This window comes from Agelaius tricolor, unplaced genomic scaffold, assembly GCF_023055355.1.
Source record: "Agelaius tricolor isolate 1412-34295 unplaced genomic scaffold, bAgeTri1.0.p SCAF_36, whole genome shotgun sequence".
NCBI classification, from domain to species: domain Eukaryota; kingdom Metazoa; phylum Chordata; class Aves; order Passeriformes; family Icteridae; genus Agelaius; species Agelaius tricolor.
This window is the reverse complement of record NW_027269296.1, coordinates 4,840,540-4,853,724: the sequence shown is the minus strand read 5'-3', so window position 1 is coordinate 4,853,724 and position 13,185 is coordinate 4,840,540. Positions and strand designations below refer to the sequence as shown.

The following is a 13,185-nucleotide window of genomic DNA, read 5'->3' as shown; positions in this document are numbered from 1 at the left end:
ACTGAGCAGCTTGGCTCCCTTGGGCCTCGGGTGGTTTAGGTTCAGCAGCTGAACATGAAACAATTTCCATGGGGAACGCGGGATGTGGAGACCCAGCTCTGGGGTCTCCGGCTTTGATTTTTTGGCTGAGTTTGTGTTTACTGTTGTTGTTTATAGTAAACAGCGTGCACTGAGTGGCTGGGAACAGCCATGTGGTCGCTGCAGTTCGCAGCCAGTAATATTGGGGGAAAATGTTCTCCCACCTCGGTTCGCTGCGGGCTGGGCCTCCTCCTGTCGCCTTCCTCTCTTACTCTCAGCTTCTGCTGGCCAGGCTGTGCTGTCCATATGTGTTTGCTGGGAATATTGGGAGCATGGGATGGTGGTGTCATTCCTTGTGCTTCATCTCAGGCACCGGCATGTGGTTTGGTGTTAATACGGGGAACAAAACTCGGCTCATGGGGGTCTCAGCTTGGGACAAGCTGCCGTGGTATGCAGCCCTGCATGTGCTGGTGGGTAGTTCAGGATCTGCCCAGTAGATGGTATGAAAATGCAGATGGAAATCAGGGAGTCCCTTCCAATGGGCACGAGGGAAATGCAGGTATTTCTGTGCTATTTAAAGTGTTCATTTAATTTAAAGTTTGAGTGTGTTCTGTTTGTGAGAGATATGCTGAGTCTTGGTCCTGGTTTGGTATTTACATCTTAGCAAGTGCCAATTCTGCATCTTGATTATCTGCTTTTCTTGGGGCACTTCTGTGGAAATCTGATGAATTTTGCAGGACAATATAGTGTCTATAAGTAAAAGATCCTGTTAAGGTATTAAATTATGATCTTATTCATCAAGTAGCTGTGCTTCAGTCTAGACAGGAGTGCTCTGTCCCTGCCCTACGTCTGATTTAAAGGAATGTCTGAAACTTTGTTTGGTAGACTCAGACATCAGGTACCTCCAGAGATGTCCTGGTTGTTTCCCAATCTTGGGTAAGGTCAGGTAGGCTTCCAAACCCTTCCTGAGTAATAGTTCTTTTAAGCTCTTCATGCTGGCAATTCCATGTCCTGTGCAGGTGGTGTATGCCAACACTTAGGCCTCCCCATCATTACAGATATTTTTCGGGGTGTTTAATCTAAATCTTTGTCTTGCACTTTAAACCTGTTCTTTTTCTGATGTCCAGAGCTCATGGAGAGCACCCTGCTCCACACATCACTCCACTTCCTACATGTCTGCAGCTCAGTGAGAAGCATTTGAAGACTTCTTTTCCCTCTCCCTGAGATGAGCAAGATCAGTTTCTCCCTTCTTCTCACATGGGCATGTCAGCCTAGCTGACCCCTGTCTCTGACTTGGGTTCTGCTCCCATTCACACTTCACCTAAAGTGCTGTGGTCAGTCAGAACAGGACTCTGCCCAGCAGCTGTAAGAAGCTGGGCCCAAAGGACCCCGTTTAGGGTACATCTCAGCACTGTTACGTGACAAGGAATGCAGATCATATGTTTGCCTGTTTGTGCTGTTAACTGTGTGTCTGTGGCAGGACTTGGCGTGCTTGGTGAGCTCCTGTTTGCAAATCTGGAGTAGCATGCTAGCAACATGAGCTCAGAGCTGCACTGAGTTAAACCTTGCTGTGTCTGGGGCTCTTGTTTGAGCTGTAATGTTTGCATCTTCCACCCTGTCTTTTCTCCTTTTCCTTGCCTGCTACTGCAATTCAGTTTTTGCAATGAGACAAAAACATTTTGAGAATTTTATGCATCCATTTATGTTTGAGAAGTTTCCTGACAAGGAGGAATCCCTGACAAGTGAGGGAAGATGCATTGAGGACAGAGCAGCAACTTTGGCTGCCAGCTTCTCCTGTGAGGTGGTTAATCTCCTGCATATATATAATTCAGAGACATGCCAAGGTAAAAATTATCTCCACAATTGAACTCTCAGTGTAGCAGAACTGTGGCTCTGACTCCTCCTTCACCCCAGCACTACATCCAGATGTAGCACCTGCACTCCAAGCTGGGACATAAATGTTTCATCCCACTTCATTTACAAGATAGCACAGCCTAATCCTAAAGGAAATGCTTTTTCTGGCTTTAATACAGTTGTAAAAAATCCCTTTCTTCCCCAGCTTAAATATCTACCAGTGGAAGCTGTTATAAAACATTTGCACTATGTTTAACCTGATAGTGCAAGTCTGAGAGCAGCAGGAAGCACAAGAGATCTTCCCTGTGTATCACCAGCTCTCACTGGGCTTGGAGTGAACAAATCCAGTGGCCTGAACTAGTGGTGTCAGAGCGGTGGGGACACCTGAGCACCGGAGATCAGCACCTCCTCCTCTTTGTAAAGCTGTGCTCTGTCCTGGGTGGCATTCTCCCTTAGCAGGACATTTCAGAGGTGGTTTCAATTGTGAGCAGAAGGAGAGATCAGTACAGGGACATCACTGCAGCCTGGCTGCTGCTGAAAACACTTAATTCCCAGAGATCTCTATTTTCATTCAATTCCCTTAAAAAAACAGAGTAATACTTAGCTCTTTTACTGAGGTTTCTTACACACACCACCTCTAGCAGATTTAGACACTGTGATACACAGTTTGCAGTCTTCACTACCAAATGTTTCTGCCTCTCTAGCAGGGATTTAAGCAGAGTTTGTGTGTGCCTCTGCTCTCACTGGGCTGAATCTCACACTTTTATGCAGACTCATCCTGAGCAAAAAATCAAGAATTTGGCTGAGAACTGAAGGAAAAGATGAATGTCTGTTTTGCTGCCTCTGCTGTTTGCGTGGCAGCCTCGTCCAACAGGCCAGATGGACAGGTGATGTCTGGGGAATGAATCTAAAGCACTTGGCTTCCTCAGAGCTGCCTTGATCAGCAGAGGGAAGTGGCCCCTGCAGCTCCACAGCCTGGTTGGTAATATGTCACTGGAGATGAGGAAACAGAGCACAGTCAGTGTGGTCATTGCCAGCACAAGGGAGCTGACGTGGGAATTCAGGCAGGACTGTTTTTCCCTGGCACAAGCTTGTGCTTCTGCCGCTCTCCATTTCTTGCTCAGAAGTTTTTTTTCTGTTTGTATTAGAAATTGAATGGTGTTATCACCAGGAGGAAAAGAAACTCCTGCTGGAGGTGCCTCCTCCCAGCCAGTGTGCTCGGGGTTACCCAGCTCCAATTAGCTTGTACATTTTCCAGGCTGCCACAGTGGGAACAGCCCAGAAACCTCCCTGTGGCTGGGGTTTGTTTTCAGCAACAGAAACTGTAGGAGTAGATGGTAGTGGACATCTGTGAAGTTCAATCTTTGCCCATTGGGTTTCCTGCAATTCTTCCTCTCTCCTGGCCCTTCCAGGTTTCACTGGACACTGATCCAGGTCCTTTCTCCTGGATATTGTGGCAGGGCAACAAGTTTGGTTCACCCATTTCTGGAGTGACATCCGCTGCGGTTTGCTTGGGGGTGGAGAGAAGTAGGTGCACCCTTCTGATTCCTCAGGGTGCTGCTGATGTTTGACCACAGGAAGAGATCCTGCCAGGAAAAATGGGGTTTGTGCTTGAGGGGGAGATGGGGGACACTTAAAATGTTTGAGTTCAGTGTTGGCAGAGGCTGCACAGGGTGAAGCCCATCTGTGCTCCACTGAGTGAGCCACGGTCCCATCGGCTGCTGCTTGCAGTCACCTCATGCTGGAACACCTGCTGCCAGTGCCTGACGAGCTTCCATCTGCTCTGGCCTCCCCTGTGCCACTGCTGCAGGGTGTCCCTGCTCCTGGCCTCCCTCCCTTTCCCGTTTGGAGCAGCCCCTGCCTCCTCCTCCCCCCATGCTGAGCCCTCGGCAGTGGGATGGATGCGTGTCCAGCTGTGTCTGCGGTGAGCAGCAGGGCAGCCTGTGTTCCCTGCTCCCCCTCGCTCCCTCCTGCCTGGGGGAGCCTCCCTGGGCTGCTGCCAGGGCCTGCTGCCCTCCCTGTGTCCCTGCAGCTGTGGGGAAGCCAAGCCAGGCCAGGCCAGGGGCCAGGCTGGGCTGCAGACACCGTGGGGGACACGGATGAGCAGCAACTTTAGGGTGGCTCATTGTCATTGACAGCCTTACATGTATGTATCCATCTTAAATATTCAGAGATTTTTCAAAAGCAACCCACATATAATCACATATAATCGAATTCTGACCTGTCTACAGCTAGTATTTTGGCTCCTTAGTAAAAGCCAGGATTTCTGCTGAGTTATGCTGGACTTGTATTTCACTTCCAGCCACTCCTATGGTAGTTAGAAGGAATTAATTAACTTCTGGAGTTGTCTTCTTCATAGACAATCAGTAGTGGATGGTTACTCCATAGCTCTTCTCAGGGGGGAGGGACTTTGGGGCAGGAACCTGGGCTCAGCTCTGGCTCTGGGTGGCACAAAATGTCCCCACAGTGCACTTGAATGTCCCTGGTACCAGCTGGACTGCAGAGGTGATGGCTCAAGGTGAGGGTGGCTACCTGAGCTCAGGCTGAATGCACTGGGGGAGCTCTGCAGAGTCCTGGGCATCTCCCAGCAGTGCTGCCTCCCTGCACTCACTGCTGCAGGGCCCCTCGCTCCCCACTCGTGCCTTTCCTGCCCAGCTGCAATGCATAAGGTAGGAGAAATTTCTGCTCTGTACTCGTTAGTGGAGTAGAGAGCAAGCAGAAGAGCTGATGGAGTCTGATGTGGACCGAGGAGGAAGTTGTACCAATTCTACTTTCTAAAAATAAGTTGAGTGGCTGTTCACACAGCCCAGAGACTGCTGCTCTCTGTACGCTGACTGTGGTTGGGTTTTGTTTTTTTTTTTTTTTTTTGTCTTTTTACAGCAAATCTTAGATGCTGCAGGCCATTAAAATTGTGCAGTGGCTGTGTGATCAGGGAGGTACCTATGCAGAAAGTCTTGTGGTTTCAGTGTTTCTAGAAGTGACCTTGAAGGATCACCCATACATAATGTTTCCTGGAGGTTTCTCTAGGGTGTTCTAAGATTTCCTGTGATGGTGATTCCTCCTTCCTCAGCAATTCACTCCAGTGCCTGACTATTCTAAGATTAAGGAGCTTTGCTTGATTTCAGGCTGGTATTGCTATATTTTAACCCTATCATTTTGATATTTCACCTTCTCTTCTGGCGAGCTACCAAGAGAAGAAAAATGCTGTCCTGCTTGTTATGTGCAGAGGATATTGGCCAGTGGTGGGCAGCAGGTATCAGTTCCACCACCTAAGGGCTCACCTGGAGCCCTTAACTCTTCCCACAAGTGGGGTAAACCGTGGCAGCTGGCTGACCTGGCTTGTCACTTGACTCCTGAGGTCATTTGTCATTGCCACAGCCCCACACTGGAGAACCCTTACCTGGCTGTGCAGTGCCACATCTCCTCCAGCATGGCAGGAGGTAGCAGCTCACTTGAATTGCTGTGCCTGGAGAGGGCAGGAGGAACTTGTTTGCCTTGGGCATTATCCAAGCCCTGCACTGTAGATCTGGGCAGTGCCACTGTTGTTCCAGCATTATGGGGGGGCTTTGAATCTTGACTCCTTTTCCATCACCATGAGCTTTGGTCATGTCTTGCACACTGCTGGCAGAGTCTCCAGTTATATATATTATATATATATATGTGTGTGTGTGTGTGTGTAGTGGTATCTGTTCAGCATTATCTTGTGCCTGACCAGAGGACTCAGTGTGTTCTGGGGCTGCTCACTTATTTCATATTGTTGTCAGCTGGAAAATCTGTAAATGCCCTGTGATATTTTATGGCTTTATGAGCTGTACAAAATGTCCAGCAGGTACTTGAATGTCAAGCAGATAGAGTCTGTAAGAGTGCCTTGTTTTCATTAGCTCCTTGGCAGACACTGAACATACTTGCAGAGCTGCAGGATGGACTTTTGGTTGCTTGTGGTTATGATTTGGGTTTTTTATTGGCATCTACTGTGTGTTGCACAGAAAACAGTGAAGGGCCTCACAAGATATTTTTTAGTTGTCCAAACTCTTGGCCCTTCAGGAATGTAAAGCAGCCTAACAACTTTTTCTTTACATAATTAACAGCAATCTGTTCAGGGTTTCCTGAAGGAACTGGCTAGTGATTTTTCCTCTCTGGGAGTAATTCTCCTGAGCTAATATTTCTGTCTACGTCTAGATTGTTCTTTCTTTTGTTATTAAAATTGAGTGTAATTTTGATAGGCATGTTATACTTTTTCTGTATCCAGACATTGTACCCGGTAGAGGATATTTCTCTTTGAGTAGATACATGGTTTTGAATACTGGGATTTTATCTTAAGTCACAGATGAGACCAGAGTTATACACAGATTAAAAATAGCAAGCAGTAATTAATACCCATCCTCAGTGAGCCTGGCTCTGCTGGTTTCTCTTAACATGTTGCAGTGTAACAATTTCCTTTCTTTTTCCTAAGAAATAGATGAATTAATATCTCTCTACATGGGTGAGAAAATAAAACAATGATACTTGTTTCCTGCCCTGGCACACCATTCCCTCGGGGTACAGTGAGTTTGAGGAGCTCTTCTCCTGGGCAGCCCTTTGCCTTGATTGGGCTGGAATGATCCTTTCACATCCTTCCCTCCCCAGACATCCCCTCTCAGGGCTGGATTATCTCTGTCTCAGTGCTCCAAGCAGCAGAGACTGACTCCTCTTCCGCTCCAAAAGGGTAAATCCAGGTTTTGTGGCTCTGCTCCATACCCTGAGGCTTTGGAGATTTTATCTTTTTCATTTCTTTAGCAGATGGGGCAGATCAGTAGGAACTATCCCTCATCTGTCCTTTGTTTGCATAAGAAGAATCAGCTGCTGGAAGGGTTGGAGGGGAGTCTGGCTGTGCTTCCTGCCAGGGAGACCCTGGGTTGTGTCACTCTAAGGGTAGATTTTTATATATACACACACACACACATTAAAGGGGTCTCCTCTGAGGGAGGGCAGAGGGAGTTGCATTTGGAAGGTTTGGGAAGGTTGGCTGTGTGGATGTTGAGTCAGGGACAGGCATTTGTATGTGGATCTATGAAGGATTCAGCCTTGAGTGTGACTGGAGTTGTGCCCCCCTCCCTCCTCCTCCTCTTTGTCAGGAGGGAGATGTTTGTGTTGGTGCTGGACCTCAGGAAGGTAAGAAATGCTCAACTCCTTGGAAGGTCATTCCTTTGTGCTGGATGAGGAAAGAGAGCACTTCAGGCATTCCAGTAACATCCTCAGCGATTGCTTTGATGCCATGTGAGGCTTGAGGATGAATTGTCATCCTTGTATTTTCCCAGGGGATATTGCTAAGCATTCCATTTAATTTTTGGGGTTGGTTATAGAAGGAAAGGAGAACGAAAATGTAATTGTAAGTGTATGTAACCATCATCATCCCCCATGTCTCAGTATTTAGCTCATTAGAGGGTGGTGATTTTGTCCCTCACCTTTTCTTCAGGGCTGGTTTGTTCTGCTCTGCTCCCTGAGCTCTCATCTCCCTCCCTGCCATTTCAGTGGAAACCCTTGCCCCGTGTGTCTCTCCCTGGGGATCACCCTCCTCCCTCGTGCTTGTGAGATACAGGGTACTTACTTTAAGGGATTGGGTCATCTCCTTCCCCTCTCTTTGCAGAGTTTTCCTCATTTACATTTCTGTTGTGTCCCCTAATTACCATCCCTTTGGTTTTTTATTCCCCCTCAAGCTGCCTTTCCCTGCTCATGGTCTCCTGAGGATGTTCTGCTGAAACTTTATCAAACTTACATTACTAGAAATAGTTAATGCAAAATTTTCTTTGAGGAATTCTCACATCCTGCTTGCAGCATCACTGCACAGTCTGTCTTGACATTTCCAATAGAGACACAACTGGAAGTCAGTCCTTTCCTTCTGGATTGCCTCCTGTTTCCCCTTCCATAGGAATACATTGTCCTTCCATATCTTCCATGCCATAAAGAGTTCATTTTTTAATAGAGTCCAGTAGAGAATTAAGGATAAGGTTGATTAAACGTGTTATACATACATATATCTACTGGGTGTGAACCATGAAGAGTTTTCACACTGGAGGCCTTTCTGGGGCCACATCCATCACCCCTGTAAGTGCTGTCTGGGAAAGCAGCCACAGCTGGCTGTGCAAGGGGGGCTGTACTAGCCTGTCTGGGGGTGATATGGAAACCATGCACTGGTTTTTAATGTACTCCTGTTTAAATTCTTATTTAGAGACCTTGAAGCATCCTATTGTGTGCTTTTGTGAGGGGTGACTGTGTAAGTGCCCTGGGCAGAATCCCATTTCAGGGTCTCCTGTAAGCCATCTGCTTTCAGTAATAGCTCTTAGCTTTGGCATGTGGCTCAGTGCAGGCTGAAATAGCCACGTTGCTGCAAAACTTTCTGTACTGCCTGCATCAGTTTGGCCTTCCCACTATGCCTGCACGGGCTGGTGCACCCTCAGGGTGCCCTGCAGCACCAGCTTCACCCTCCAGCTTGTCCCCAGGCAAGGGGGCATGACCCAGCACAGGAGTGTGGGGTGTGCCATGTCCTGCACCTCTCCATGTTCTGGGATTGCCATGAGAGGAAACTCAGGTACCTGCAAACCTGGCCTGTGGGCTGGTTCCCATTCCCAGGGTGTCAGGGAATGGGCAGAATATGCCAGAGCCCCATGTGTGATAAATCTTCTCTACTTCTAGCTGTCCTCAGTGGATTGGGTACACTGCTGTGCCAGTCTAACACCCGGGCCATTCCTCTTCTAAAGTCTGGAGACTTTAACTTTTAGCTCTGGGAGTCCTGCTGACACAAAATAGCTGTAACACAGATGGTTCAGTGATAGAAACAGCAGCCTTGGGCACACAGATTCAGTTCCTTGCTTTGGCATGTTCTTCCCAACTGGCACTGAAGGCCATCAGTGCTTTGCTTTTCTCTATGTAACAGGCACCTTACCTGCCCAAAAAGCAGATCTCTGTGTTGGGTTTTGTTACAGTGCATTTGGGAGAGCTCTGTGGAGGTACAGTCAGAAATGTCTCTGCTTAACACCAAGAAACAGAGATCTGCAGCTTTTCCCAGAACTCCTCCAGAGCAGTCATGGAGAGCAGTGATGTTGGTGGCATGTTTCTCACAGGGATGTGGGACATGGGCATTGCTCAGCTCAGAGGGAGAACCTCAAAGTGACTTCAGCAGTAGGACCAGCCATGAAGGACTTGCTGAAATAATTCTGGAGCACAGTGAAGCTTCCTTACCCCCAGGGGATTTGTGTGATTAGATAAGGCCTGTGCCACATCAGCACGAGTTCAAGGTGGGCCACTGCAGTGGGAGGCAGCCCAGGCACTGGCTCCAAGCCTTGGACATGGTCCTGTCTGGGGAGGAGCAGCACAGGATGCTGTGAGGGCTGTCAATCCCTGCCCATGTCGAGGGGGTTGAAACAAAAGGATTTTTGAGCTCCCTTCTGACCCAAACCACTCCATGACTCCATGTTCCCTGCATTAGGTTTTGCACTGCTTTCTTTCTATTTGAGTGGGTTGGAAACCAATGCCAGTCTTAAAAGCAGCTCTGATTTTTCAGCAGTGTGTGGACTTCTTACAGCATCGAGCCCCATCTTTCCAAGGAGGATTTGCAGGGCTGGAGTGCTCACCCCCCTCACTACAGAAATGGCAACCACGGAGCTGAAACTCCCAGCTCATCAGTAAACGTGTCTGTACTGAGAAAATTCATCCTGTTAAGGGGCTTCCTTTAGCAGACTCAAGTCAGATATCTTATTTGTCTTTTATTTGAAGCCCTTTCATCTCTTCATCTCTCCATTTCTCTCAGCCTGGTATCCTGTTCCTGGAGTGTGCCAAATATGTTGTCTTTACTGCAGCCTCTTCAGTCTTTGTGGAGAGCAAGATCTGCTCACAGTGATACATGTCAGGATGTTTTTGGTTTGATCCAAGGCCCATGCTGGTTATGTTGGGTTTATTTTAGTTTTGTTTTTTGGTTTTGGTTATGGTTGGGGTTTTTTGTGTGTGTGTGGGTTGGTTTTTTGGGTTTATTTTTGCATAGAAAAGAAATCATTACTGAAATCCTGCAAGGTTTTATTTCATTTCTTCCACAGTCATGAGCAGTGGTAACTATTGTAGCTTTGCTCACAGTGGTGGTTCCTCTGTGGTATTTGTACTCACCCTGAGGGTGATCTCTTGAGCCTGACTCAGCAGTGTCTGGTGGTCCAGCTGCCATTTCCTGGGGAGCTGACTTATTTTCTCTCCCCACCAACCTGAAGGTGTTCAAAAGGAAGTCATAAAATCAATATTTTCATTGTAGAAACATGGTATATCCAAGTTTTTCACATGTTTTTGTCTTTTAAAATATGTAATCCCGTGAGACTTGGCTCAGGGGCTGAGGGAAGTGTGTTCCTTGTGATCACATCTTCGAGACACCTCAGTGTGTTAACACAAGAATGTGTTTGTGAGGAGCCTGTCATGAGGTCTGGAGTTCATCAGTCCACTTCTTACATGATAGAAGGATAAAATTAATTCCAGAGAATGAGAGATGTTGGAAATAACAGAAAATCCTTCTGGTAGAAGGAGGAATAATGGTTTACAGCCAGTCAGGTATTTCAGATCACACAAGGGGATCAGTACTGCAGATGGAAATACCAGCATTCATTGTACAGTGTTATTTAGAAATATTCCCTGGTGTGAATGTAAGGGCTCTCCTGATCTGATGAGGGGAGGTGCTTCCAGAGATGCTGTGTCTTTATCAGCCTTTGTTTGGAGCTGCCAAAAATGTGACTTTGCACTGACCAGGAGAAATAAAACTCCAGTCTTGCTCAGGAGGATGGTAGCAGGGAGGTGGAAGGAGCTAAAATCATTGTTTAGGATAAATTCTGACTCACCTTTTCAACCTGGGAAGCTGATCACTCCTGAGGGTTTACTCCAGGTCCCACATAAACATCCATCTGGCATTTTGGTTTAGGATCCTTGCCTGCATGTCTGGCTCTGAGGAGGCTGATGCTCAGTGCTGGGAGCTGGTCTTTGGCTTCTGCCAAGGAAAGGGGTCAGTCAGCTGGCTCATCAAAGCATGCCTTGAGAGAGCAAGAGCTGTGCTTTAGACCAGCAAAAGTTCTGGTGTCCACAGGTCAGGCAGAAATCAGAGGAGCTGAGTCTGGTGTGAAAACTAAAGGAGGAGTCAGATCGTGTGCTGACATTCTTCTGATTTCTCATGTAGGCTGAAAGTGCTTTTCTTTCTGCAGCATAGAAATTAAAAATGGCAAAAAAGCTGTTAAATGAGCAAGCAGGCTGAGTTTGGGAAAGGTTCTTCCCCTAGAGGGTTGTGGGGCACTGAACAGGCTTCCAGGGAATGGTCATGGTTCCAAGGCTGCCAAAGCTCAATCTGGAAAATGCTCTCAGGGACAGGGTGGGATTGTTGGGGTGTCCTGTGTGGTCAGGAGTTGGAATTGATCATCCTTATGGATCCCTCCCAGCTCAGGATATTCTGTAATTCACATGAATTAATCCTTATGAATCCCTCCCAGCTCAGGATATTCTGTAATTCTGCTGTGCCTGATTTTCTGCTTGGGTTGGGATGCCACTGGATGTGCCTGTGTAGTCACACAGGGGCTTCCAGCATGGAGCTGAAGCATTTGCAGCAGGGAGGCTGGAATGGCAGCACTGCCATCACCCCTGACAGGCAGGAGCTTACAGGGCTGCCCTCACATTTCCTGAGGGAATTTGTAAGGGACAGCTCTTTACTGCTGGAAACATTGATGGTGTTTGATGGAAACATCGCTGTGAAGAATACCTCAGCTGAAGCAGAGGTTACATGGAAGGGATTTTTAGTGGCTACAGTGGTTGTGGTGCTCCAGACCTGTGCTTTTGTGGGGAACAAATCAATGACTGCAGGCGCTTTGCATCATGAGAAACTGTCAGGATTCTCTTGTGGCAGCCCCATGGGATTTCCAAGAAGCGTTATTCTCACAGTCCTCTGTCAATATGCAAAGTTTCCTTTTTTTTTCCCCCAGTCCTAATCTGTGGGTATGTATCTGACCTAATAAAACCATTTTCCAGCTTCACTGCTGGTGGTTTTCTTCCTCTTGTCTCTGAAAGCCTCTGGCCTGCTGGCAGTGGCATTGTCCAGCAAGGTTTGAAGCTTGGCACGCTGTCAGCAAACCTTCAGGTTCCCTTTCAATCAAACATGGGAGTGCTGAGATCCGACTTGGATTCCATCCCAAGGTTCACCAGAATCACCCTTGTATAATAGGAAGTCCAAACAACCCCAGGAAATAATTCAGTTGTGACTGGTGCCTTGAGTGGAACAAAGAAGTGCCTAGAAGAGACATTAAGAGCCTCAGCTCTAACTCCTTTGATAATTATGCACTCTGAAGGAGCAGAGGCTTTGGAGATAAAGGGATTACATGCATCTCATGAGGGCTGGAAAGATGGGACAGCATCTTCCATCCACATTTTCTCATTTTTGTTTTACTGATATTGCAGTTGCCACATTTTGTGGAAGAATATTGCAGAGTAGGCTCCCCTGTAACCCTGCAGTTGCCTTCCAATCTGGCACAGGTAAATTGAATCTGACTACCCTTAGGGATGAGCTTTTGGAAAAGCCTGTTGGCAAGAGCAGTGGGGGGAGAACTTAATTAGATTAAGATGCATTTCCACAGTGTTGCTGCGGGCTGTGCAGTGCTGGAGGAGCTGGGGATGCCCTGGGATGCTCTTCCAGCCCTGCCTGCCTGCCTGAGAAAAAGGAAAATGCATCAGAGGTGTGAATCTCAGTGTAAGCCAGCACAGGGCTCCCCAGGCTGTGAACAAACCATGTCCTGAGCTGGGGTCTGCAGCCTGGCAGGAGGGCAGGAGCTCAGCTTTTCCTTGCCTCAGAGGCAGTGATGTGGTGGGCAGGGTTTGGCTGGGCACCCAGCCTTCAGCTCTTGGGGCCTGGGTACTGATGGCCCATGGGTCTCATGCTTTGATACCCTTACAAATGCTGGTTTGCTTTTCAATGTCTGTCACTTCTAAGGTTACTCCTTTACTTCTCTTGATAACTTCCTCCATAAGGAAGTTGCATGTCTATTAATTTCCAATGAACTGCTCCTTCTCTCTGCTATATACTTGGGGGTTTTTTACTTTTGTAGGTTTGCTCTGCTGCACTGGGAAGGGATAATTTGGAGTCCCCAGTTCTCTCTCTTCATGCTACTCATTATTTTATATGCCTCTCCTGTGGTCTCTCTCCTTTTCATTACTAATCAGGTCTAGTCTTTTCAATCCTCCTTTGTGTGATAGTTTCATTTTACAAAAGCTGAACTAGTTTCTATCAGCTCAGTTGATGTGATCTTACTCATATCAAAGGTGTTTAAC

The 13,185-nt window shown here is 47.4% G+C and overlaps 1 protein-coding gene across 5 annotated transcripts in view; it reads left to right on the top strand.

The window, feature by feature from the left end:
- Nucleotides 1-13,185, top strand: part of SCMH1 (Scm polycomb group protein homolog 1) — a 64,568-nt gene that overhangs the window by 1,654 nt on the left and 49,729 nt on the right. The window lies entirely within an intron of this gene.